This window comes from Capricornis sumatraensis, chromosome 19 (assembly GCF_032405125.1).
Source record: "Capricornis sumatraensis isolate serow.1 chromosome 19, serow.2, whole genome shotgun sequence".
NCBI lineage: Eukaryota > Metazoa > Chordata > Mammalia > Artiodactyla > Bovidae > Capricornis > Capricornis sumatraensis.
The window spans coordinates 54,359,315-54,383,624 of record NC_091087.1 but is presented as its reverse complement, the minus strand read 5'-3'; positions in this window follow the sequence as shown (position 1 = coordinate 54,383,624).

Below are 24,310 nucleotides of genomic sequence, written 5' to 3'. Positions count from 1 at the left end.
GTGAATTACATGTAAAAAGTATACAGCAAGATAACATAAAAAGACATTTGATAGCAGCAGCTTTTAAACTTTATTCCTAAATATTACAGCTGTGCTCTCATTATGCAGTCTGTACATCTCCTAACTTCAGTGGTCATATACAATAATAGACCTTTGGATTTAATATCCTTGACTTCACTCTTCATGCATAGTCCCAAAGTCGTGATGGGTACTAATTTGTCACTTGGCGGAAGCATGGCTTTGCATTTCTTAAGGTGGGTAGGAGCAAATCACTGTGGTTAGAGAGTAAGCCCAGCCAATTACAGTGCAAGAACTTCTCAGGGCAATTTAGGTGTTCCAATTTGATCATTGCTATATGGTAATTCTTGCGAAGAGTAAAGATTTGCTGTATTTGTGAAAAGTAGTCCAGAGGGAAAAAACCCAAGAGCCAAGTGGTGAATATGATAAAAGTGAGAATGTAAAAGCCTCTGAAAAGTGATGTTTATTTATTTCACCATGATTTAGGTGTATGAAGTGAGCTTATTATATACTCCACCAAGAAAGAGAAATGATTTATAAATCTATTCTGGGAATGCTGTAGCCAATATAAGAATTGCTCATCAAATAAGCATTTTTAGCAAAGTCGGAAAGGCCATTGACTTTTGGCATGATAAATATTCACCATTTGGGGGAATAATTGGGTTCTTATCTATAAAGTACTTGAGACAGTATTTAGCACATAAAAACCATGCAAATATTATCTGCTGTGATCATGGTGATTTTAATGATGATGTAATTCTGGATGAGACTGTGAGAGAAAACCAAAGACCTCTATAAGTATTTGCATACATCAGTTATCAAGGGTCTGCTGTGGTGTCTCCCAGTTAATAATAAGTATTCAAAGGTAAAATGCTTGATATGGCTTAATCAATTTATTCTCATCACTGCTTATTTCTTTAGAAGTTCTCATGAATCTCAAAAGCATAAATATCTCCATTACTTTTAAAATTATCTCAATTAGAGTTTCTGGGGGAAAATGTGTACATCTGTGAGTGGTTTAATATGAACACATAATAATTGAGAATTTGTTGTTTTCAGTTGCTAAGTTGTGTCCGACTATTTTAGACACCATGGAGTGCAGGACACTAGGCTCCCCTGTCCTTCACCATCTCCTGGAATTTGCTCAGATTCATATCCATTGAGTCAGTGGTGCTATCTAACCATCTCATCCTCTGTTGTCCCTTCAGTCTCCCCTAGCCCCAGGGTCTTTTCCAATGAACTGGCTCGTTGCATCAAGTGGCCAAAGAATTGGAGCTTCAGCATCAGTCCTTCCAATGAATATTCAGGACTGATTTCTTTTAGGATTGACTGGTTTGATCTCCTTGCAGTCCAAATGACTCTCAAGAGTCTTCTCTGGCACCATAATTCAAAAGCATCAATTCTTCAGTGCTCGGTCTTCTTTATGATCCAGCTCTCACATCCATGATCTCACATGTCACAAACATGACTACTGGAAAAACCATAGCTTTGACTATAGAGACCTTTGTTGGCAAAGTGATGTCTATGCTTTTTAATACCTTTTTTTTTTTTCACTTTCAATTTAGAATTTAAGAACCTTTAAAAGGAGCATTTTAAACATTTTAAAAATCGAGTTTAGATATTTCTCTAGGTTCTGTCTGAAAGACTTCCCCTTGCTCTTGGTTGCCTGGCAGATCCCTTTTCTGATCCTTAAGCCTGAGTCCAAGTCCTGCTTCCTGCTGAAGCCTCCCAGGCTCCCTCAGGCTCATGGACTTCATGCTGCCAGTGTACCACTCTCTGCCTTGCTGTGTTACATCCTAAATTGTCATAAATTTGCATTTCTCATGCTAGACAGCAAGCCTGTTGACAAAGAAAGTGGGTCCTTACTAAATGTATGAATGAACCTCAAATCATTTCACATGTGACAAAAGGAGATAAGAGAGACCTAATATTTCAAGCAAAAGACCTGGTGGGCTACAGTCCATGGGGTCGTAAAAGAGTTGGGCATGACTTAGCAACTACACAACAACAGCAATATTTCAAGCAATGCAGATGCCAGGCAGTGACCATATCAGAAAAATTGTAAGTTTCTCCCTGTCCCCTGGAAAAAGATTTTAAATTATGAGTTGATAGCACACAGCAATAGTAGAGGAAACAACTTTTATAAGAGAAATCTTCATTCAGAGAAATCTAGAGAAGAAATACAAAGAGGCTTTCATCAGTCCTTAAATGTTATCTTAGCTTCATTGGTGACAAGGTTGAACTAATGTGGTCAGTTTTTGTAAAAACAATTGAGTATCTACTGCATTTCAAGTACTATGCTATTGTTTCTCAATGTTTCATCTTACTCAACCCTCACAGCAATCCTATTCTGAATGTCATTGTATTTTCCCAATTTTCAGATAAGGAAATTAAGGCTAAGAGAAGCAGTACATCCAAAGTCACAGGTAATAAGTGGCAGACTAAAATTTGAACCAGATAGTCTGACTCAATTGAAGTTTTCTACCCACCATTCTATTCAAATTTTAATTCTTACTCACCTAGATGATTATCTGAGCACTGGAGATATTTTTCACGTTATGTCAAGATGTCTTAAGTTGTTAAGACGTACAAAGGTGTGATATATTTCCCGAGCCCTGCCTCTCCCGCTATCTGCGCCATGGATTTATGGGTGATTTTGCCTGTCCAATCCTGTGTTCTCAGCATTAACATCTGGACTAGTAGGACCACTGAGAGGACCATGTCAAGACGTCAGTGTGTCTGTAACTTTCACTGAGCATTCTCTGGCTAGGTTGTTGCTTTTACTAAGGGGGGAGTTTGCTTAGAGGGCCACAAATGAGTCAGGGTTTTCATTATGTTTAGACACCAACACTAATTCAGAGATGTCACCAATGGTGCTAAAATAACATTAAGGGACAAGTGGAAACCTTTTTTTTTTTTTTCCTTCTCTTATCCAGATTTTTCTAAACTAAATCCTTTATTCCTTACTTCCAAGGAAAAGCACCAAGCCTATCACTGAGGTAAATGAATACATATGGGCGCTGATGGAGTGAGATTAAGAAAAAGGAAAGAGAGAAATGAGAACAGGTGTTGGAGAGACAAACAGAAAAGGCTTATATTTGCCTTGCTGTGCACTTGCCTACACCTGGGCCCTGGGTTCCTGTGGCAGGTTTTATCTCCATGCACTTCTGTTTGTAAAGGATTATTCTCCTGGACTAAGATTGTCTTCCATTTTCACTTGTTGTTTGCTGGATTCCTTTGGTTACACAGATGTTGTACTAGAAATAGGAAAATATATGTGCTGCCTCTTGATATAAAATTGTTTTTGTAAACAGTCCTTTAACTTGCCCATAAAATAACTGGGACATAAATCTTTGAGGAAAAAGCTTTGAAGAAGGAACAGAACATTAGCACTTAATCAAAGCAGCTCTTCTTTCTCCAGTATCATCTCCTGTACCTCTTTGTAAGGCTCTCTCTGCGTTACACCAGGTGGTTAAAATCACAGGATGCTGCTTTAGCAGGTGAACTGGGTAGATATGGTGAGTAATCATAAGATATAGTTTAAAACTCAATGGTAGAACAGAAATATCAGATTTATATGTAAAAGTTTCAAGCTTGATTTCCATCACTTTGCTTTCAATGTTTCTATTTTTAATTTATGCAAACTAGAAACACCAATTTGGGTAAAACTGTGTCAGATTTTTCCTTTTCAAATGTTACCTTTCTGTACAAATGTCTCTTTAGAGTAAAATTTGGATTATATAAAATGGAAAAAAAAAAAAACAAAAATAATGGCAGAGGTGGTGCCTTTATATTGACATGGTTCCAGTTGCTGCAGAAGACTATATGAGCTTTGGGTACCACATCTATTACAATAGCTGAAACTCGATCCCCTCTACCCCCACCCCCATCCTGATCCCAGCCTCCTTTGTTGGGTTCTATAGGGACAGGGCAGCATTAAGATTATGTATTTAACCTATAGCACTTTCCCGCAAATGTGGATAAAGCGAGTTAATGCAAGTGTCTAAAATTCTGTTCAGTAATTCGGCAGAATAAACTCTTGTTTTGGAGCAAAGAATACATGCAATGATTTCTGGAGCATTGACTAGCCTGGCAACTGGTTTGATTGTCTCTTCCAGCGATCAGATTTGAGCAGTCTGAAAATTGTACAGTCCTTTCAGCCTGATGGTTTACTTGAGTGTGGTGAGTGAGAAGTGATGTTGGGAGTTTGAGTAGCAATCATATAGACACATTCTTTAAAATAATTAGAAGTAAATTCAGAAACTTTGAGATGGCAGAGGTTTTAAATGGATCGGTATCTTTTTTTAATGTAATTGTCATACTTTGGTTGAAAAGATGAATGAATATTAAATGAATTAACTCTTCCCTTAAAGTGTGCCAGTAAAATCAAGGTAGATGAATGAGCACTGTGTTTTCACCAAGAGAAATAGATTTCTTAGGCAAGTTATGGTGAGTGGTCTGAAAATTCTGGCTTTTTAATGCCAAAAAATAAGTTCCAGACTATTAGAGGTAATTTTTAGCCAAGGTTTTTGCATGAGTAGTTCTTGGAAGTGCTGCATGTAATCTGGCCAAGCTAGTGTAATGGCCAGTTCTTGGAATAAATAACAACGTGTCATCTCATAAAAGAGTCCTGCTACAACAGATAATTCATACTGGTGATTTGACAACTAACCTCATTACTTTTCAGTAAGTTTTGGTCTGTATCATCTATCTTTCTAATCTGTAAATCACTCTCTGGTGTCTTCACTTTGGTAAGTGATAAAATGACTTGGCATTAGTTGCCGCTATAGAAAAAATATGTTAAAAAAAGTTGATTGGTTGCAGGATTATGCCGTTTCTTTATTTTGGGAGATTGTGAGAGCTCCATTTTGGGTAGGGTGAGTTGTAAATTTAGCACATATTACTGGAAGAAATGGCAAATTTAAAAATACTTACCTTAGAGTTACCCTTGGTGAGTAATACTATATTTATTATATTTCTGTGATTCCAAACCTCTATCTCTTGTTGCATCTGATATCAAGTTAGTATAGCTATTTCCTTTTAAAAAGGAGAACTAACATAAAATATATATGTTCGTTGTAAGATAATTCCAATTGTAGAAGCATTAAAATATGGGGAAAATAGGAATTAAGGAAATTAAGGAAATAATGTTGGGTAAGGCTTGTCTGAGATTCTGGCACAGTGTTTTAGGAAACTAATTGTTGATAATCTTGGACAGTATGTAATTTTGCAGGCTCTCTGCTCTTGCCACTCAGTAAAACAAATTGTTGAAAGATTTTGCTAGAGGTTTCCTTCTTGATTTTGTGCTGTGTTGGTAAATATTTTCACAGGGACCTTCTTTTAGCAAGTTGTTTAATAAATACACGAATATGCACGCTGTTTTACATACATATAATATTTTAAGAATGGGGTATGATTTGAGCTAAGGGGAGAAAACTGAGATATTATATTGGGTTGGTCAAAAAGTTTGTTCGAGTTTTCTGGTGGCATCTTCAAATGAACTTTTTGGTCGTCCCGTACTTCAAAACAAAATACTAAAACTAATATAGGAAATTTTTCATGAACATTTGAAAATACTGCAAAAAGCTTAGAAAAGTAGGCCAATGACTGTTCTCTATCATTAGTGAGACAAGTGGGAAAGCTACACTTTGAAAATGTGATACTCTGTATATTATTCAGTTATTTAAATGTAAACATGTTTATCTGAACAGTTTACATTGTTTTTCATATACTGGTTTTTTTTTAATACTTAAATATCTTTGGAATAATTGGTGGGCTAAAGCCCAGAACACAGTACGATTTCCATTACCTATCAGTTTTTGTTTTTGTTTTTTAAGAAAATTACATTGTTATTTACTCAATAAGTGGATAATGGTCTTTATTTTTTAAGGAGAAAAAAGACAAAATATTCTAGGGATACAATGACTGTATGTTTTATTTAGGCAAGGAACACACTGTCTGTGTTTTATGCTATAGTTCTTTTCATTTTGTGTGTAATGTGCTTTAATTTCACATGCACTGGTATGTGTAGCTTTGAAAAATTTTAACTTTGAATCACATCATATATATATATGCATGAAAGGTATACAGTATATTGATTTATAGGGGAAAGTAAATTTCAAAATATACATAAAGCAAATCTAATCCATAAGTACAGTATTTAAAAATGAAAATGTATGATAACTAGGTAAATGAATTCAATTCTTAACAGATGCTGCATTATGTTTCATAGTTTGTAACAAACCTTTTTTAAAAAAACTTTTGTGTATCATTCTACTACCCAATCATGGCTATTTAATAAAATATAATGGATGGATATCGACATAATTCTTAGGGTATAAATAAGGGAAACTAAACAAGATACCATGTTGGCTATAGACAGAAACTAAGAACCAAAAACAAGAGGTTAATTTTGAAGAGCTGTCTCTGAGCTTCTTGTGAAAGTCAGTTAAAGTGGGATTGAACCTGAAGACTTGCTTCTCTGATGTTTGCTGTCTCCACAATTCTTTTTATTGTGGTGTGTGTGTGCGTCTGTGTGTGCGTGCATGTGCGTGTGTGCATGCAGTGAGGTGCAGATAGGTGTATGAGCGATGGCTACTTACATGAAATAACTGGGGAGGTAATATTCCAGAGGGAAGTATCCTTAGGGGATTTGGAAGTTGCACACGCATGTGTCTCATGGAGTGCTGCCTCTGATCATACGGCTGGGTGAACCCAAAGCAGGGATTGGAAAGGATGGGTATAGATCATAATTAATTCCTTGGTCTGGCCTCTGTTGTTATTCCTCTTTGTGAAACGAGGGCATGAAAAGGTGTTTTAAAATCAGGAAGCACTATAGTGTAATAGTTATGAGACTCAGCCACAGAATCAGCAGATTTGGGTTGAGCCCTGGCTCTGCCCATGCCAGGTTTCCACAGCAGGTGCCTCTGACTAATGAGCTATTTACTGGGCTCAGAAGGGAGGGAGGGAGCATGTGGCCTCCCAGGGGCTCAGCAGCTGGTCCGTCTTCTGGAGGAACCCTCAGCAGGCTAATGGCTGCTCACGCCAGAGGCAAGAGGTGGTCAGAGAACGGGTGGAACAATTCTGGATCTTGTTTTTCTCAGAGGTGTTTACCTGATCATTAGCCATTTGGTGGCACAGAAAATGTTCAATCCATCCATCTTCCTGTCTAGTGGCTTTTTCAGTTACCCCATGAATTATACATTTTCACTGACTTAACACATAACTTTGGCCCAGGTGCCCTTAAATGCATCACTAACATGAAATGCATGTGTTGGCTCTGTGGTCAGGTTTCAGGTTAGTAGATAAAACACTCTTGACATCTTTAATACCCTTTATAGGGTCTTGTATAAATAATAGTTGTCAGTTGATAGTTTTTTCTTCCAAGCATTGATGACATTTCAAAATAGAATTTGGTGGGTGGCTGCAGGTTGTTTTTGGAAAATAAAGACAAGCTATTTACTTGTTTTACCATCAAATGACTCTTTCATTATTTTGCCATTTAAAAAATGTCTTAATGCCCCATGGAACATGTGGCACCAATGAGCTAATCATAGTCAAAGAAAACATTGATTCTAAGAGTGGTTTGCAGCAATACTCTCTACTTGCATTATGCTTACAGAGGGAAGGATTATTAACACTTATGTTGGGTGGGTTCTCAGAATGCCTGGCCTTGGGTAGAGTGACACACAAAGCTAAGGAACATGTGGCCTGGGTGTTGGGACAGTGAAGGGAAGATAATGTTTTGTGGGGGTGTTTCCTTGGAAAATAACATACATTAAGAAAAGTACATTTCTTAACTGTACAGTTTGATGAATATTTACCAATTGCCTATGACCAGCTGACTAGGAGCAAGAAACAGATGTTACTAGACCATTAAAATCTCCCCTTGTAACTTCTCCCAATTAGTATTAACATTGCTGCTTTTGAACTTGATTTTGATGCAAAGAGCATGCTTACTTTTGTATCTGGCTTGTTTGTTCAACATTGTATCTGTTAAAGTCATTCATGTTACATTCAGTTGTGATCTGTTCATTATAACTGATGTCTAGTGTTGAATGAATAAACTACAGTTTACGTTGATGAATATATGGGTAGTGTCCAGTTTTTACTGATTATAAATAGTGGTGTTATGAATATTATTATAAATGTCTTTCAGTGAATATGTGAACATTTCTGTAGGGTATATAATGATGAGAGGGAATTAACTAAGAATCATAGAAATGTTCAGCTTTAGTAGGTACTACCAATTTTTCGTCATATGTATTACCATTTAAAAATGCAAATAATCACTGCAGCTCTCTTGTTGCACCACGGTTTCTGAATTATAGACTTAAATGGAAAGACTGTACCAAAAGATTATGGACTAGTCTTTAACTCTAATGCAGACTCGTTTGTACATAGACATATACTATATTCACTGCTGCTGCTGCTGCTAAGTTGCTTCAGTCGTATCTGACTCTGTGCGACCCCATAGACGGCAGCCCACCAGGCTCCCCGTCCCTGGGATTCTCCAGGCAAGAACACTGGAGTGGGTTGCCATTTCCTTCTCCAATGCGTGAAAGTGAAGTCGCTCAGTCCTGTCCGACTCTTAGTGACCTCATGGACTGCAGCCTACCAGGCTCCTCCATGCATGGGATTTTCCAGGCGAGAGTACTGGAATAGGGTGCCATTGCCTTCTCCAACTATATTCACTATATGCACTATATTTACTAGTATTGTTATATATAGTTTGTAATAGTTTTACCTGAATATTGCTTTTTATCTAGCTGCCTTCAGTTTTCTTCTTACTTTTTTACCATGTTTGTACCCTCAGCACCATCACTATATTATAGATACTCCTATTAAGCTCATTTTTACAGACAAGGTACAGAGAAACAACTTTTCCAAAATTCTATAGTAGGAAGTAGGGAAGAATATGCACTCTTTCTTTACATGTAACATCTTTGAAACAAGATCTTAAAAGTCTGACCAGATATAATCCTGAAGACCAGACCTATATGCAGAGAAAGCTTATAAGCTCAGCAGAGCCATTAATAATTCTGTAGAAGGCAAAGCATTTGGATAATTTACATTAAAACATCTGAGATGAAACACTGTAAAGCAGTTATATTCCAGTAAAAAAGAATAACCTATTGAATGCTGGAAAAAAGATGAATGTTAGATGAACATATTGTGGTAATCATTTTACAGCCTGTAAACCATACTGTCATGCTGTATGCCTTAAATTTATACAATGATATATGCCAGTTATTTCTCAATAAAACTGGAAAAACATTTTAAAATATCAGATGAAAAATTTCTACCATATAATATTTACCAATGCTAAATCTATACCAACCTCAGTGAGCATAGTTGAGAGCCATGGTTAAGAATACAGGCCCTGGAACTGGACTGTCTGCATTTAAATCCCAATAGCCCATCCAGAGAAACTAGTTCTCTGCAGAAAATGCATGAGACCTTGCACTTCCCTTGTGATGCTTTCTGCTGAGGTCTTGTACTGCAGTTATTATTTTTTTTTTCCTGTGTCTCTCTACCTGACCACAAACTCACTAAGGAACAGGTGCTACATCATAGTTATTTTTAATCCCTCAGAGTGCCTAGTGCATATCTTAATGATAAACATCAATAAGTAATTGTTGCAGGAGCAGTGAGATACTTAGCATTTTATGACATTTACAATTTAAACTGCATCTACTTTCTGAAGAACCAGAAACAACTTGCGAGGAAAAAAATGCAAAATATGGTATTTACATGTTTCATGGCAATTGAGATAAGCCGAGTACACCATTTAGGCAATGGCTGACTTAAATTTCTTGTAGTTTAATGCAAAGTGGAACATATGTTGAGTAAAATGGTTCCTATTTTCTAGGAGAAAATAAATATGTATCTTGGAATTATTTATTCATATGTCTTCCTTCTTTCTAGATAGGGCAGCTTGTTGTGAATGGGGAATGTGTCTTATTTAAATTTGTATCCCCAGAGCCAGTCAGTCACAGTGTTTAACATGTGGGCAGATGAATGAATGAATGAAAGAAAAAAAAAGAAAAGAGGGGAAAAAAGGAAGAGAGAAAAGACGTTTCTGGGAATTTTCATAAGAATATTGGAATGACTGATACATGTTCGCCATAGCAGTGTAAGAGAATGTAGAGCTCAGAGGTTCAGAGCCAGAGCTGGTCTGCTTGGGTATAAATCTTGACTTTTTTCTTGAAGCAAGTTACTTAACTTCTCTGGACATCAATTGCTCCATCTATAAAGGTTAATAATATTAATAACTGACTCTTCAGAAAACAAAGATCATGGCATCTGGTCCCATCACTTCATGGGAAATAGATGGGGAAACAGTGGAAACAGTGTCAGACTTTATTTTGGGGGGCTCCAAAATCACTGCAGATGGTGACTGCAGCCATGAAATTAAAAGACGCTTACTCCTTGGAAGAAAAGTTATGACCAACCTAGATAGCATACTGAAAAGCAGAGATATTACTTTGCCAACAAAGATCCATCTAGTCAAGGCCGTGGTTTTTCCAGTGGTCACGTATGGATGTGAGAGTTGGACTGTGAAGAAAGCTGAGTGCCAAAGAATTGTTGCTTTTGAACTGTGGTGTTGGAGAAGACTTGAGAGTCCCTTGGACTGCAAGGAGATCCAACCAGTCCATTCTGAAGGAGATCAGCCCTGGGATTTCTTTGGAAGGAATAATGCTAAAGCTGAAACTCCAGTACTTTGGCCACCTCATGTAAAGAGTTGACTCATTGGAAAAGACTCTGATGCTGGGAGGGATTGGGGGCAGGAGGAAAAGGGGATGACAGAGGATGAGATGGCTGGATGTCATCACCCACTCGATGGTTGTAAGTTTGAGTGAACTCTGGGAGTTGGTGATGGACAGGGAGGCCTGGCGTGCTGCGGTTCATGGGGTCTCAAAGAGTTGGACACAACTGAGCGACTGAACTGAACTGAAGAATCATGAAATAGCGCTTTTAAAGGTCTTGGTATATAAGCACTTGACAAACATCAGCAATTAATTCGTTTGGCATATTTTTATCAGGGCTATACTGTTCCAGGCACTATTCTGTGTGCAAATGCTATAGAATTTAGCAAAACAGGTTTTATGGAGCTTATATTCAAGTAGGGTATGGAGACAGAGAACAAATAGCCATACAAAATCAGAGCCTGGTGAGAGCAATGAAATAAAAAAGGATAAAGGCACAGAAGGAATCATGGTGGTGAGGTGGCCTCTAGGAGAAAAGAAGTGTGGATGTCCGAGGGAAGAAACCTAGGTGGAGAAGCGGTGAGTGTAGGCCTTGTAGTGTGGAGTGTGCTGGATGTAACCAGGAACAATAAGGGGTCCAGTGAGCCTGGAACAGCAATGAGCAATAAGTGAGATGGAAGGGGTAGGAGGCTTGTAAAGACTTGTATGGTTTGGGGCATGGGAGCAATGGAAGCTGATTTATAATTGTAAAGGATAATCCTGGCTGCTATGTGAGATGAGATAGTAGCAAGAAGTCAGAGGAAACAAGGATAACAATTAGGAGGCTATTAAAATAGGCCAGACAAGAGTTGATGATGGCTTAGACTAGGGTGGTAGCAGTGGAGATGGGAAGAAGAGATTAGAATTGCGATACAGATAAATTTAGACTTGACTTGATTTGCTATTTGATTGGAAGAGGGTGAGTGAGAAAGAGAAGTGAAGGTAAACACCAGAATTTGGGGGTCCAAGGAACAAGGGCAACTGGAGATGTCATTAACTAAGATGGAAAAGATGAGGATGATTTCTTCTGGGTGCTGGGAGTGATCATAGAGTTTGATTTGAGTATAAGCTTTTATTCATTTATTCATTCACTGTTTTATCAATCTCTGACTCGGTACCAGTACTAGACACTGTACGAGACTCCTGGGGTAGATCACTGGGAAAAAAATGAAACAGAAAAGAAAAGATCAAAACTCTCCTCTTTAGAAGTTTTCATTCAACTATGGGAAGCTAATAATAAAATCATAAGTATTATAAATAATAAGTGAATTTGCCATTACCAATTCACTGCCCTGGTCAGCTCTGTCTGCTTCTAAAGGTGTTGACTTGAGTATAAGTGGAAAAGACACAACCTTTTGCATTGTGTCTGATGATACTTTCTTCCAGTTTGCATTTTTCTCCTCATCCCTGTTCAGATGCAATAAATAGGCTTTTTTTGGTCACACAATTCATACCAATTACTATCGCTAGTGTTAATTTATACCTGAATTCTCCATAATGAAATACGCACATGCACGCTTATCTAAACTGAGTATTGCATAGATATTTATGGGTGTGTGGTGGTCTAGTTTAGGGGCGCCAGCTCCTTTCTGCTTAATCGTAAGTTGTTCCAAGTAAGTAATTTATTCCAGAATCATCTTGTCATAGTTATTCTACATCAAATTTATATTTCTCTGCTCACACTAAAAACCTGTCTAGCTTCTTGCTCACAGTCAGTCCACTCTGGTGCAGCATTTTCCAGTGTGTTCCATATTACTCTAAGTCCAAGAGATAGACCAAAAGAAACGTGTTCCATGATAAAACAAGTTTAAGAAAAGCCACATTCCGCATCACGACCACTTGGAAATTCACATTGTACATGATCATTTTTAAGGCTCTGAGAAGTCTCACAGTTATGAAATTGTTTAACTCTGTCCACTCAGCATATCCAACACTTCCTTTACTGTGAAACAGAAACTTGCTAACATTCTGTAGAACTTGTGTGTCAGGCCTCGAACCTTGGGAAAATGCTGAGTGGGTTGACAGCATCATAGGCAAGAAATCCAGAGAAATGTGTCTCAGTGTTGAGGCTGGCTTTGTTTGTGTAACCTTAGACAAGGCAGTTAACCTCTCTGTTCCCTAGGTTTCCTATTTGTAAAATGGTGATAACAACAGGCCCTCCTAGGCTTGCTTCAGGTTTTACTCATTACCTTTAAGTGTATAAAACATGAATGAAAGCACTTTGCACAAGTTTAAATGAAAGAACAAGTTTAAATAATGTAGTCTTAAATCTTATTTTTGTGTCTCTTCAAACATTTAATTTCCATTTCATGCATAGTCTGAAGTAATACTTATTTTTAACTTATATAGTAATTTTATTTCCAAGTTTCTCTTACCAACAGTCTAATTTGTATGTGCTTTGATCCAAGCTACGTGTAAACTGTCTCCTCCTATAGGAAGTCATCCTCAATTTGGCCTTCTCTCACTTGTCCCCCTTTACTCCTTTGGTCATTCATTGAGAAAGTCTGCCTCTCCTCTGGTTTGTAGCTCTGCAAGGGCACAGACTACATCTTCAGTACCTGGCCCATAGTAGGGGTTCCATTTATTGAGCTGAATCCTAGATTGTTCCATTTTTAAGAATTACATCATCCTGTTTTCAATTATGGTACCCACAAAGTTGGGGGAGGGGTGCACTCTTTCCTTCATCTTGAGTGTGTTTATCATCAGGATTCCCACAACATAATCCTTCACTGACTTTGCTTTGGTTCTAGTTCTGAGAACAAATTGTCCTGTGGTTCAGAGCATTGCCTGCTTCCCCACTGTGATTTGGGATGTTCTTTCTCTCTCATCCCTAACTTCTGCTTAGTGAAGTCAGTCGCTCATCAGTAGAAGTAGGAACAACTCCAAAGCTTCCTCTTTCTTCTTTCATTTGAATGAACAGCTCTTCATTTTGAACCTCTTTATCCGCTTTTCATGTACTTTGTATTTGTCACCACATTTCTGTTTGAAGACACTTAGGAGACAGAGCCCGTGGCTTTGTCATTTCACCTGAGTCTTAAGAAAATGCTGACTTCTTGGCTAATTTCTGACCTTGGTCTCTCTCTTTAATCCCACTGTTTTCCCCTTTATTTCTTCACATGATTGTTTTGGTTTCATTGCTTGTAAGTTCTCCACAATGCCATTTCCTCATACAGGCAGCAGTCTGGGAGAACTTGAGGAGAAGAGAGCAAACATCCTAACAGTATAAAGGAGGAGTAGGATGTACACAGCCAGTGTGATTAATCAACTTCTATTCATTGCTCACAATGTATTATTATCCACATTTAGCAGATGAGGAAATGGAGTCACAAAATAGTTAAGTAACTTGCCCAAGCCAGAATATAAAGAATCCAGGCTTTGAAACCTGGGCATCTGGCTCCAGAGGCCTGTCTTTTAAGCACTGTGTTATTCACTGTTATCATACACAGTATGTCATTAATATCTGATGCTGAGCACCTGTGAGGACCTAATTGAGGCTGGGTAGCACAGCAGAGCCTGGTGGGCTGCCGTCTATGGGTTCGCACAGACTTGGACACGACTGAAGCAACTTAGCAGCAGCAGCAGCATGGCTTCAATACTATGATCAAGTGAAGCAGATAACTAAGACAATGAAATATAGTAGACTAGGAGATGTAGGTTAGCTGAACAAGAATACTAAGTACAGAGATTTCTGATATTAATGAAGATATTAACCAAGAGACGACACAAGGGATGTGATCGACTGTGAGGGCAGGGAGAGTGGAAGCAGCTATAGCAATAACAGAAACAGAGAGTGGTTGGCAAGGTAGTACCATAGAATGGTAAAGAACTTTTGGAGGCATAGGTTGGAAACCAGGCTTTGCCAGTTTTAGTTGACTTTGTAGGTGGCCTACCTACAGTAATGCTCAAAATGCAGTGGTTGAACAACATATTGAACCTATATGTTGAACAAGATCTGAACAACATGTTGCCTCTATATCATATATTGCTTTCTTAGAGATTTTTCCAAGTGTTTAGAGTCTCTATGCAATTTTCTGATATACTTGGCAAGTATATCAGTGTATTTAGGACAGGATCATACGCTAATAAAGCATCTCAGTTCCTGATGAGGAGGAAAGAGGTTTGGCATGGTTTGTAGTAGCTGGCATGGAACCTACATAAAAGTAAGTATCCTGTGTTCCTGTTCATAGTCCTACTCCAGGCAAATAGTCTCAAAATCTGACATTTAAGACATATTCTTTCTGTAGGTTTCAGCTCAGTAAATACAAGTCTTTTAATGCTGTGTATGGCTCTAGTTTGCCTTTGGCTTGAGGTTTTTTTTTTTTTCCTTACTCAAAGAGATGTATAAATTCTCTGCATATCTAAATCTCTGAGATAACAGATTACATGAATGAAGAGAAAAATCTGAAACAGGTTTTCAGATTTCACAAGGAGCATATGATGTAGGAACCATTTCACTCCCACTCGTCTCAAATTATAAAAGTGAAGTGGACTTGAAGGAAAAATCATTTAAAATATCAAAAGCTGGACTGAGAGCAGGAGCAGTCAGATAGCTATTCAGGGCACCAACACATGACTCTCTGTAGTAGTGTGGTCACTTCTATGAATGAGTTGCTTAGGGGGTGACCACAAAAGGTGTGCAACAGTAGCAGCAGATGGTTGCCATACAGCTTCCAGGGCCAGTGGTCCTGTTCTCTGCAGGCCTTTGGTGTACAAATGGGGATCTGGTGGTCCTCTTCCCCACCCTGCCCCACTGCCTCCCTGTCTTCCTCTTCTTGCATCCCTCACATTTAGTTTACAGCAGTGTTAGGTGAATAAATAGCGTCAGCTTGAAGGGGCCAAATTATTAGCCTGCCTTGGGAATCTAGTGTCTTGGTCAGAGCTGTGCACTATTTAAGGGAATATATTAAATGAAAATGTTCATGTATTAACTTGGTGTTGCAAAAATGTAAAACTGAACAGCTTGGCTCTTTATTATGACAAATTACGAAAAGGTAGCATCATACAGACAAGAAAATATGATGAATAGTCAAGAGATTCAGGTTCCACTCTAGAGTCTGTCTCTAACCAACACTGAGCATTGGGCTCATGATCTGAACATTTCATCAACTGCATTTTTTCATTTTGGTTTCTTTATCTCACTTATAATAATGCCTTCCTTAACAAATCTTAATGTCAGGAGTATTAAGCAAATCAGTTTCTTTGGAACACCCTGAAAAGACACATACTTCCAGGTAGAATATATACTGAAGAAGAATATAATGCAACAAAAACTCACAGACTTAACTAAAGCAGTTTTTTTTTTTTTGAAAATTTGAAGAATTTTATTGCCCAAAAGAATCTCTCAGTCCAATGTGCTTACTACACTGAGGCCTAGAGAAGTTGCTAAAGGCCACAGAGCTTTGCCTTGATATTTAAAATTGCTGAATGTTTGGAAACCACCTCTCAGAAAAGAAAATTGCTTGTGAAATAGCAAATGGGAGCAGAAGGAGAAAGTTTTATTCCTTTCGCCTAAAGTAGCCCTTTAGTTGTTTCCAGCTCCTTTTCTTTAAATATGAACTGAAGGCATGTGTTTCTGAGTTTTACTGCCCGAATTTTGCCTTGGTGTTTATTTCAAGTGAAATGTTGCAATCACAACTGTAATTCTCGCTACATTTTTTCCCCAATGAGCTTGGCTCAAAAACCTATACTACTTCTTACACATTATATGTTATTTATTGGAGAAAAGGGAAACCTCAACACTGAACAAAAATAACTAGCTTGAACCAATAAAATTAATTTAAAAATTGTATCAGAGGCTTGGAAAGGCAGGGTGAAACTATATGACTTCCAGTTACTTGATCACAGCCAGATTTGATGCCCAAAGCAACTATAGGGGAATTGTGCTAGAATGTCCTCTTAGTAAGTATTCTCTGAACAGACACCAAACTGGGATTATATTATATATGCAAGGATTTTACCAGAAGATACTAGGGCCAGCCTCAGGGGGGAGCTACCTAGCAGCTGCACAAGACCTTCCGTTTTAGAACAATTAATTCAATGCTCTGCTCTGCCAGTCTTAAAATTCATGATTTTTTAACAGAGCGCTCCACATTTTGATTTTGTACTCAAAATGATGTGATTGGTCCTGGAGGAAACTGGTGTGAAATTAAATGGGAAGAAAGCCGGGCGAGACAGAGCAGCTCTGTCTGACTTCTCTGCAGAGCTGGCCTTTGAGGCAGGTGGAAGGAAGGGAAGGTGGTTGGAAGCGTTCAGCTTGCAGTGCAGTCTAAAAGGAATGGTCGGTAAAACCGTCACAAAATGGAGCCTCGCAATAGGCAGTCAGAGGAGCTCAGGGTCTTCCGGAAGCCGCCTTCCTCAGCATGGCTGCCGGCCCTGTCGTGCATCTCACAGACCTTCAACTCCTTGAAGCCTGAACGACCTCTGCTGCTGCTCTGCACTCCGGTGTGGTATTGTGCAGAGGCCATGCTCCCCACCACCCTACAGCTGTGCATGGCTCACGACAGGGCCAGCAGCCATGCTGGGGAAGGCGGGTTCCAGAAGGCTCCAATGATTAATTTGCATTTTTAGAAAACTGGAAGGTAAATAATGCTTTTGTCCATATTCTCTCTTCCAAAGTCTTTACTATTACAGAATACCTAAAGGCCTTAGGAACAAAATAACTAACAGACCAATCAGATATTAAAATTGCACAAAGTAGGAAAATAATTCACAAATGGAAAACTTAGAATAAGCATATATATAATCCATAATTGCAATTAAGAAACTGTGAGATATTTACTCTTTAGTAAAAGTTAGTGTTAAATTTCTATGATCTTAAGATTTGCCAACCACTATTACTATAAGTTGAATTAAATAGCACACTTAACACACTTTGGGAAGTATAATGAGACATCAAAAAAAGAGATCCGAACAGAAGGCCCAGGACAGACCTTCGAGAGTATCATTTCAGACAAACTTGAGAAGCCATTTACCCAGCATTAGGGAAAACGGAAGGAGAACTTCAGTCATTTGCTTATGTAACTATTTTTAAAGACCTAATTAGTTCTATTGAATTATTGTGGTGGAGGAAGGATAGAAATATGAGAACTGGTACAAAGTAAGAGGGAGAATAAAGGCGATAGTGACTAAATTTGAAAATTTCAAGAGCTACATAATCCTCAACACAAGGACCACTTGGTTTAATGGCTTGTTTCCTTTTATTTATTGCTGAACACTAAGCAGGAGGTCCATGGGCCCATGTATGTAAGAGGTACTGGTAGGTTCAGTGTACCTACCTTCACGGGCCTGGTGCTGCTCAGGGTCAGCTGCAAGCAGATCCAGACAGGTAGGAGAGTGCTGGTCTCTGTGTCTGTTCTCAGATGATTCACCTTATGCCCCAGGCTCACATTCTGCCTCTTGTAAAGTGGATTTACACCTTGTTTCCAGTGTGTAAAGCTGCTTGGTCAGAGAACAGTGGGGATGAGTCAACTAAAGACAGAGTGTGGATACTTATCTTGTCCTCTTCAATGAACATGCACATGAAGAAACGAAATTCATTCTCCAACCATTTTTACTGAATTCTTCACAAATTTCTAAGTTCCTTAGTAAGGACCAGTGAAAGGGAAATGTCTGGTTAAGGAGATGTCTCACAAAGAAATTGATTCCTCCCTTTCTCTGTGCCTTTTGTGCTTCCTTTCTTTCTTGAAGGAAATAAACAGAACAAGATGTGGAATCTTTGGGACCACCTTTAAGATATAATGCATTTTCTTTTTCTGAACTTCTTTCCAACCTGAGAAGCAGGTAACCTAACTGGGTTTGGAGAACAACATCTCCCCCACCCGGAAATATCTGACCACTCAGGTTTAATTTATTAGTCAGTCATCACTCAGGGTATAACTAAGAGAAATCAGTTATTAGAAACTGAAATGTCCTCTTTGAACAGAGCTCATTATCTCTGAGGTTACTAATATTGTGTATGTCTCATTCATCATTATGTATAAGTGAAAAGCTCTTCTGTTTACCAATTCAATGCAAAAACTCACCTCCTTCCAGTAAATGAAATATTTTCCTTGTAGACTTATTTTGTTGTTGTAATTCTCATGGAGTATAGTCATTTTCTGGGCTTATGGTAAACTTAGGTGAAAGATTGTCAAGTGGTCACATTTGGGGGATTGATGAAGTGTTCCTGTTCTTCCTGACAAATTCACCCAGAGGGACACAAGTTTTCCAGGGAATGTTTTTTTCATATAGAAAGTTGTATTAGTCCCACATTAATTAGTATTTTTGATGAAAATGATAAAATTTATTGTCTGGAAATGAAAATATCAATCTTTCATACCCAATTTGTCCGTTGTGCTTTGGTACAACCTCAATCAAAATGGAGTTAATCAGGAGTGACCTCATAGGGTCACTAACTCTAAAATTAATTCTGGTTTTAATGATATATGTCTCTAATTTATACCTAAAAAGTGTGGACCACCTGTGTTGTTGACTGGTTGTGATCATCTTGAGACCTAAGGGATTTGTATCAGGAGAAAATCCAGACATGCAGGATACATGTTTCTTTAAAGTGATGCTATAAAAATTATTTTCTCAATTAAATCTGTGATTCACTTTTTATTTTGTAAAGCCATAAAACTCATGGCTTTGAAATGATTGAATGTATGTTTGTGATTTGTTTTCACTACCCTCTTTCCTTATTACCCTTCTCCAATGACACCATTCATGTAGCATAACCACAAGCCTTTTAAAGTATATTTCGTAGCCAGGGCCACATTTGGCACTGGGCTGTAGCTTGCAGTGACACAATTTTATAGAAAATAGCAGTATTAATTAGATATATTCTGGTGAGCTAGAAGTAAATGTTTCTGATTGTTGTCTGAAGCCAAACAGGAAAATGTAAGAGCAATAATAAGTATGTTCTCCCTCATTCTGATATACCAGCATAGGCAAATTTTTGGCTGGAAAAGCATAAGTGAGTAATTAGATAATTGCTGCCTTGATTGAGCTTAATAGGAAACATTTCAATTAGGCTAAAACTACATAGAAAGGAAGTGGGTTTTTTACAAAGGGAAACATTCCTTGTCATGCAACTGTCAGCTTGTGCCCACACTAAGAGATGGGATTAAGTGGATCTCTGCAAAGGAAACAAAAAAGAAATGATTGCGGTAATTAGACCTATACTTAAACATTGTGTCTTCTGATAGAATTTCTTGATGATTCTAGCTTCGATAACGCAGCCCCTAGAAATGTCTTGCCTGTAACAAATTACTGCCTTAAATCTGTGGCAAAATAAGTTCCTGGAAAAAAAAGTTATGATTTTCTCATACTACAAAAACTAACATTCTAGAATTGCAGTCCTCTTCCCCAAGCCACCTGCATGCTAGCAAGTAATCAGAAAAGCCATTTGGGGCTAGTTTGCATGGTTAATGGTTTCTCCTTAGCATACCTTGAGCTTATATAGCCAGTTGCTGACTCAGGGCTTGAACCAGATGTAAAAAAAAAAGGGTTCCTTTCTCAGAGTAAGTGACCAAGGAACAGAGCTATTCTTAACACCCTGGGAATAGAGGATATGACTTCTCTGGCCCATCAACATAAGGGTTTTATCCATGGGGAGGTAGATGGTTCCACCCACAGGTGGTTAGGTTTGTGAGGATCGTGTAATTATTGATGTCATTTCATTCCCCCAGCCTAAGGCCTCACGCATATATACGGTTAATAAATTGTCAATGTTTTCATATTGCTTTATATGAAAAAGAATCACTTGATCTCTTGCTACATGAGAAATGGAGAAACCACTGACAGAACACCCAACTACTATAACTACTATACCACTTCTGTAGAAATGGGATATGTTGCCCAGATCTTATAAGGATTTTGTCAAGTCAAACATAGGCCCCACTGAGTCCTGGGCACTGATGTTACTGAAACAACCCCCCAAAGCAGTTGATTCTTTCTGTCTTTCCTGAGTGGCATCCTTCTGCCTCAGTGTTTCTGCTGTATGAGGCAAGAGCCCAGGGTAGGAGACAGCACCTTGAAGAGAACATTAACTTCCTTGTACTGTGGGGTGGCTAAGAGCCTGGACTCTGAAATAAGGTATGCCCAGTTTTAAATTTGAGCCCTCTGGCTGTGTGATCTTGGGGTATGCTACTTAACTTTTTAAAACCTTAGTTTCTTCCTCTGTAATAGTATTACTATTAGGGAATTACTATTAGGGAATAATAGTATTACTTCCCTTCCAGGGTGCTGTGATGAGGAATTAACGAAGTAATGCTGGTAAGGCCTTAGCACAATGAAGCACTCAAAAATTCTTGGTTCTTTTTGTTGCTAGAGGGTGAAGATTGTCATAATAGAGCAAAGTGCTTAAGAAATGCTTTCTGAAGTCAGTGGTGGCATGGCATTGCTTCCATGTACTCTTCTCCAAACCAGTAGCCAAGGTCATAATGCCTTGAGTCAAGGCCACCTCTTGCCTGCTTCAGTCTCATACACTACAAAGCTGGTTGTGAAGATGAGGAGCCCAAACTGAGATGAGCTGCAGCGTTGCATCAAGCAGTCCCCATTAACAGTCTTCCCACTTCTGGTCAGTGTTGTTCAGCCATCTGATAGATGGCCCAACTCCAATTGTGGTCAACCTCTCTGTATAGAAAGTAACCCTCCCTGCTCATTCCCAGGTGAAGCTGGCGGGTGTGTGATATTTTTTCAGTGCTAATGTCTAAAAATGCTCATTGACATTATTAGGACTTTTACATAAAACAGGCTTCAGATGGAGTTAGCTTTTTAAAAGAGTCCATTTGAAGGGAAAACTGCATGCTGTTGGATAGAGTGATTTGCACTGATTTGTTTTCCAGCACATGGGGATGAGAACTCCCATCCTACTGACCATAAAGTTAAAAAGCTTGGGACATGGCTGACTTTAGAGTCTTACAAATCGGTACTTTGCAGTTTGTAGAGTGGCCATGGTAGGGAAGACTTCTTGGGGGATGAGTCTGTGAGCGTGTGGTGTGTCAAATACAGAATTCTTTCTGTTTCATTTTTCTCTTTCCCCAAAACCAACCATGATCGGTTAAACAGAAAAGAATTTCAGGCTCTCATTTAGTGTGTAAAGCCTTAATTAGTTTTTCTTTCTTTATGAAGGTGGCCTGCTAAATGAGTAAATGGAAAAGGGTCCACCAATCGGTTCCATGGAGAGAACCGGGGACAGTTCCATAGAGTGCTGAAGACAGTGCAGTTGGGGCTGGGAGGGCTTGTGTAGTTGGACAGGCCTTTGCTTTTATTAAAGAATTGATAGTGATTTTCAGTGTCCCCATTGTTCTTAGACTGTTTATGAACAGTTTTCCTATGGGGAAGTGCCAGCCTGGAATCTCAGGTAACAAATCCCAGTTTTGTGACAAGACTCAGGTGCTGTGTGCCCTGCCAGACAGAAACGGCTTGTCTTTTCTATTATACTTTCTCCTGTGTGGTTCTGCATGCAGTACTATGCCCTTTCTCTAAGAACCCCTTTCACTGAGAGTTCTATTTTATGACAGCAGTTTGACTTGCTGCCAAAGAAGCTGGAAATGAAGGAAGTTTAAGATAAATATCAACGGTGATTTTTTTTTTCTTGGTCACTCTTTCTTGCTCTCTTTTTTTTTTAAAGGAGACTCATATGCTCATATCCTAACTTGTCCCAGTAGAGGGTCAATTACAACCAGTTGGCTGTAAATCCAATCCAAGAAAAACACTGCAAGAAGGAACTGTAGCACTAGATACCAGGGGTCTCTAGAATCACTCTAAATGTTAAGAACATGTCAGCTGTGAACTCAGGGCTTTTAAGCAATATTTTAGGACCTAGCTCTTCCCCGCATGGCCCCAGAGGAATAAAAATTAGCAAGGCATTTTTGTATTTGTTTAGATGTTTTTTTCTGGAAACTGTTAAAAGTTAAAACAAAGCCATAGTTAAGACTTCATTAATGACGTGATTAAAAGTTCATTAGTAGGCTGTCCATAGTCAAAATTAAACTGTAAAAACTGGTTTGTTTAAGGCCTTTTACCACCCAAGTTCTTTAAGATCATCATACCTCAACTATTGCTGACCTAAGCAACAGTAAACATTCACCCTTTTCCCAATATCTAAAGAAGAAACAGTGTATGTTAAGGGAGAAAGTCTTTACAATGATCATGGCAATAATAGCAATTACATTTTAGAAATTAAAATGAGTTTTGGAAATGGCAGCTCAAGGAGAACCTTTCTGACAACAGTTACACCTCAACCATTACAGTTTCAGCTTTAAAAATGAACAGTTAAGAGAACTTAGTGTACTGAGGGGAACTGACAAAGATTCTGCATTGCAGCAACCGTTGCTCACTTCCTAGGGGAGAGCAAATGGCAAGGCAAGTGTTTTTTGGCCCTCCATCCAGGTGAGAACTGAGATCCAATTTCTTCATCCTGCACATACGTACAGTATGAAATATGATAATTTAAAAATGAGAGCAGTAACGACCCCTTGCCAAATGGCAGTAATTGCTTTCAAAAATTGATTTTTGCATTTTATGAGATGTTTGTCTTCTATCTAATAAGCTTCTTTAAGACATTCTGGCAATGTGCTAGAATTCTACATTTTCGTCCTGTTATTACCAAACTATGTGATATTTAGCAAGTAATTGAACCTCTGTAGGCCTTAGTTCCTAATCTATAAATCAAGGGTGTTTAATTAAAGGTTTAGATGACTATTTCCAGTTCTTTCATTCCAGAATCTATGAACCACGTTATCCATTAAACCTCAAGCTTGGCAGTGAATCAGAATCAGCTTAGGAGCTTTAAAAAATGCAGATACCTGGGCTCCATCCCACAGAGTTCCACTTTCGTAGGTCTGGGTGAAGCTGTTAAAGCTTAAAAATAGTAGATGTACAACCATGGGTGAGATTGCAAAAAATAGTTAACTGCTTGCCAGGTACTTCTGTATTCCTGGGTAGAGCAACCTGATCTGATCATTTAAAACATGATCAAGTATCTTGTGAAACCTTTCTGTTTTGGCTTCTGTATCCTGGCTGCCTTCTCTCCTAGGCCAGTCCTTTCAAAGTTCCATGCTTTCATGCTGTTACATTACAAAATGTAAGCATCCCATATATAAACTCACCTGTCATATATGTGGTAGAACGCTGTGTATACTAACTGATGTGTGGAGACTGTGACCTGTATAAGAAGCTTGTTCTATTTTATCTAGCTCATGAAATCGTCTTAAGGGTAGATATTCAAACTGGATGGGAAGGCATAATTAGGGGATAAAGAAGTATCAGGCAAATTTACCTTTAATCCTTGTAATCAGAAAGGCATCAATAGTCCATTCTACAGATAAGGAAAATAAGTCTCATTCAGGTTTTATCTCTCTTAAGATTACGCAGGTAGTAGAAATGGGACAGATATGTCTAACTCCAGAGCCTGAGCCTGTGGTCTCCCCATAAGATCTTGTGCTGCTAAGAAGGGAAGAAGGCCATTCTGCATAAGCAGGGCTTTTCAGGTGCTCCAAGGTCATTCTTGCAAGGAATATCTAGTTGGAGGGCTATCCATGGTATCCCCAGGCTCCACT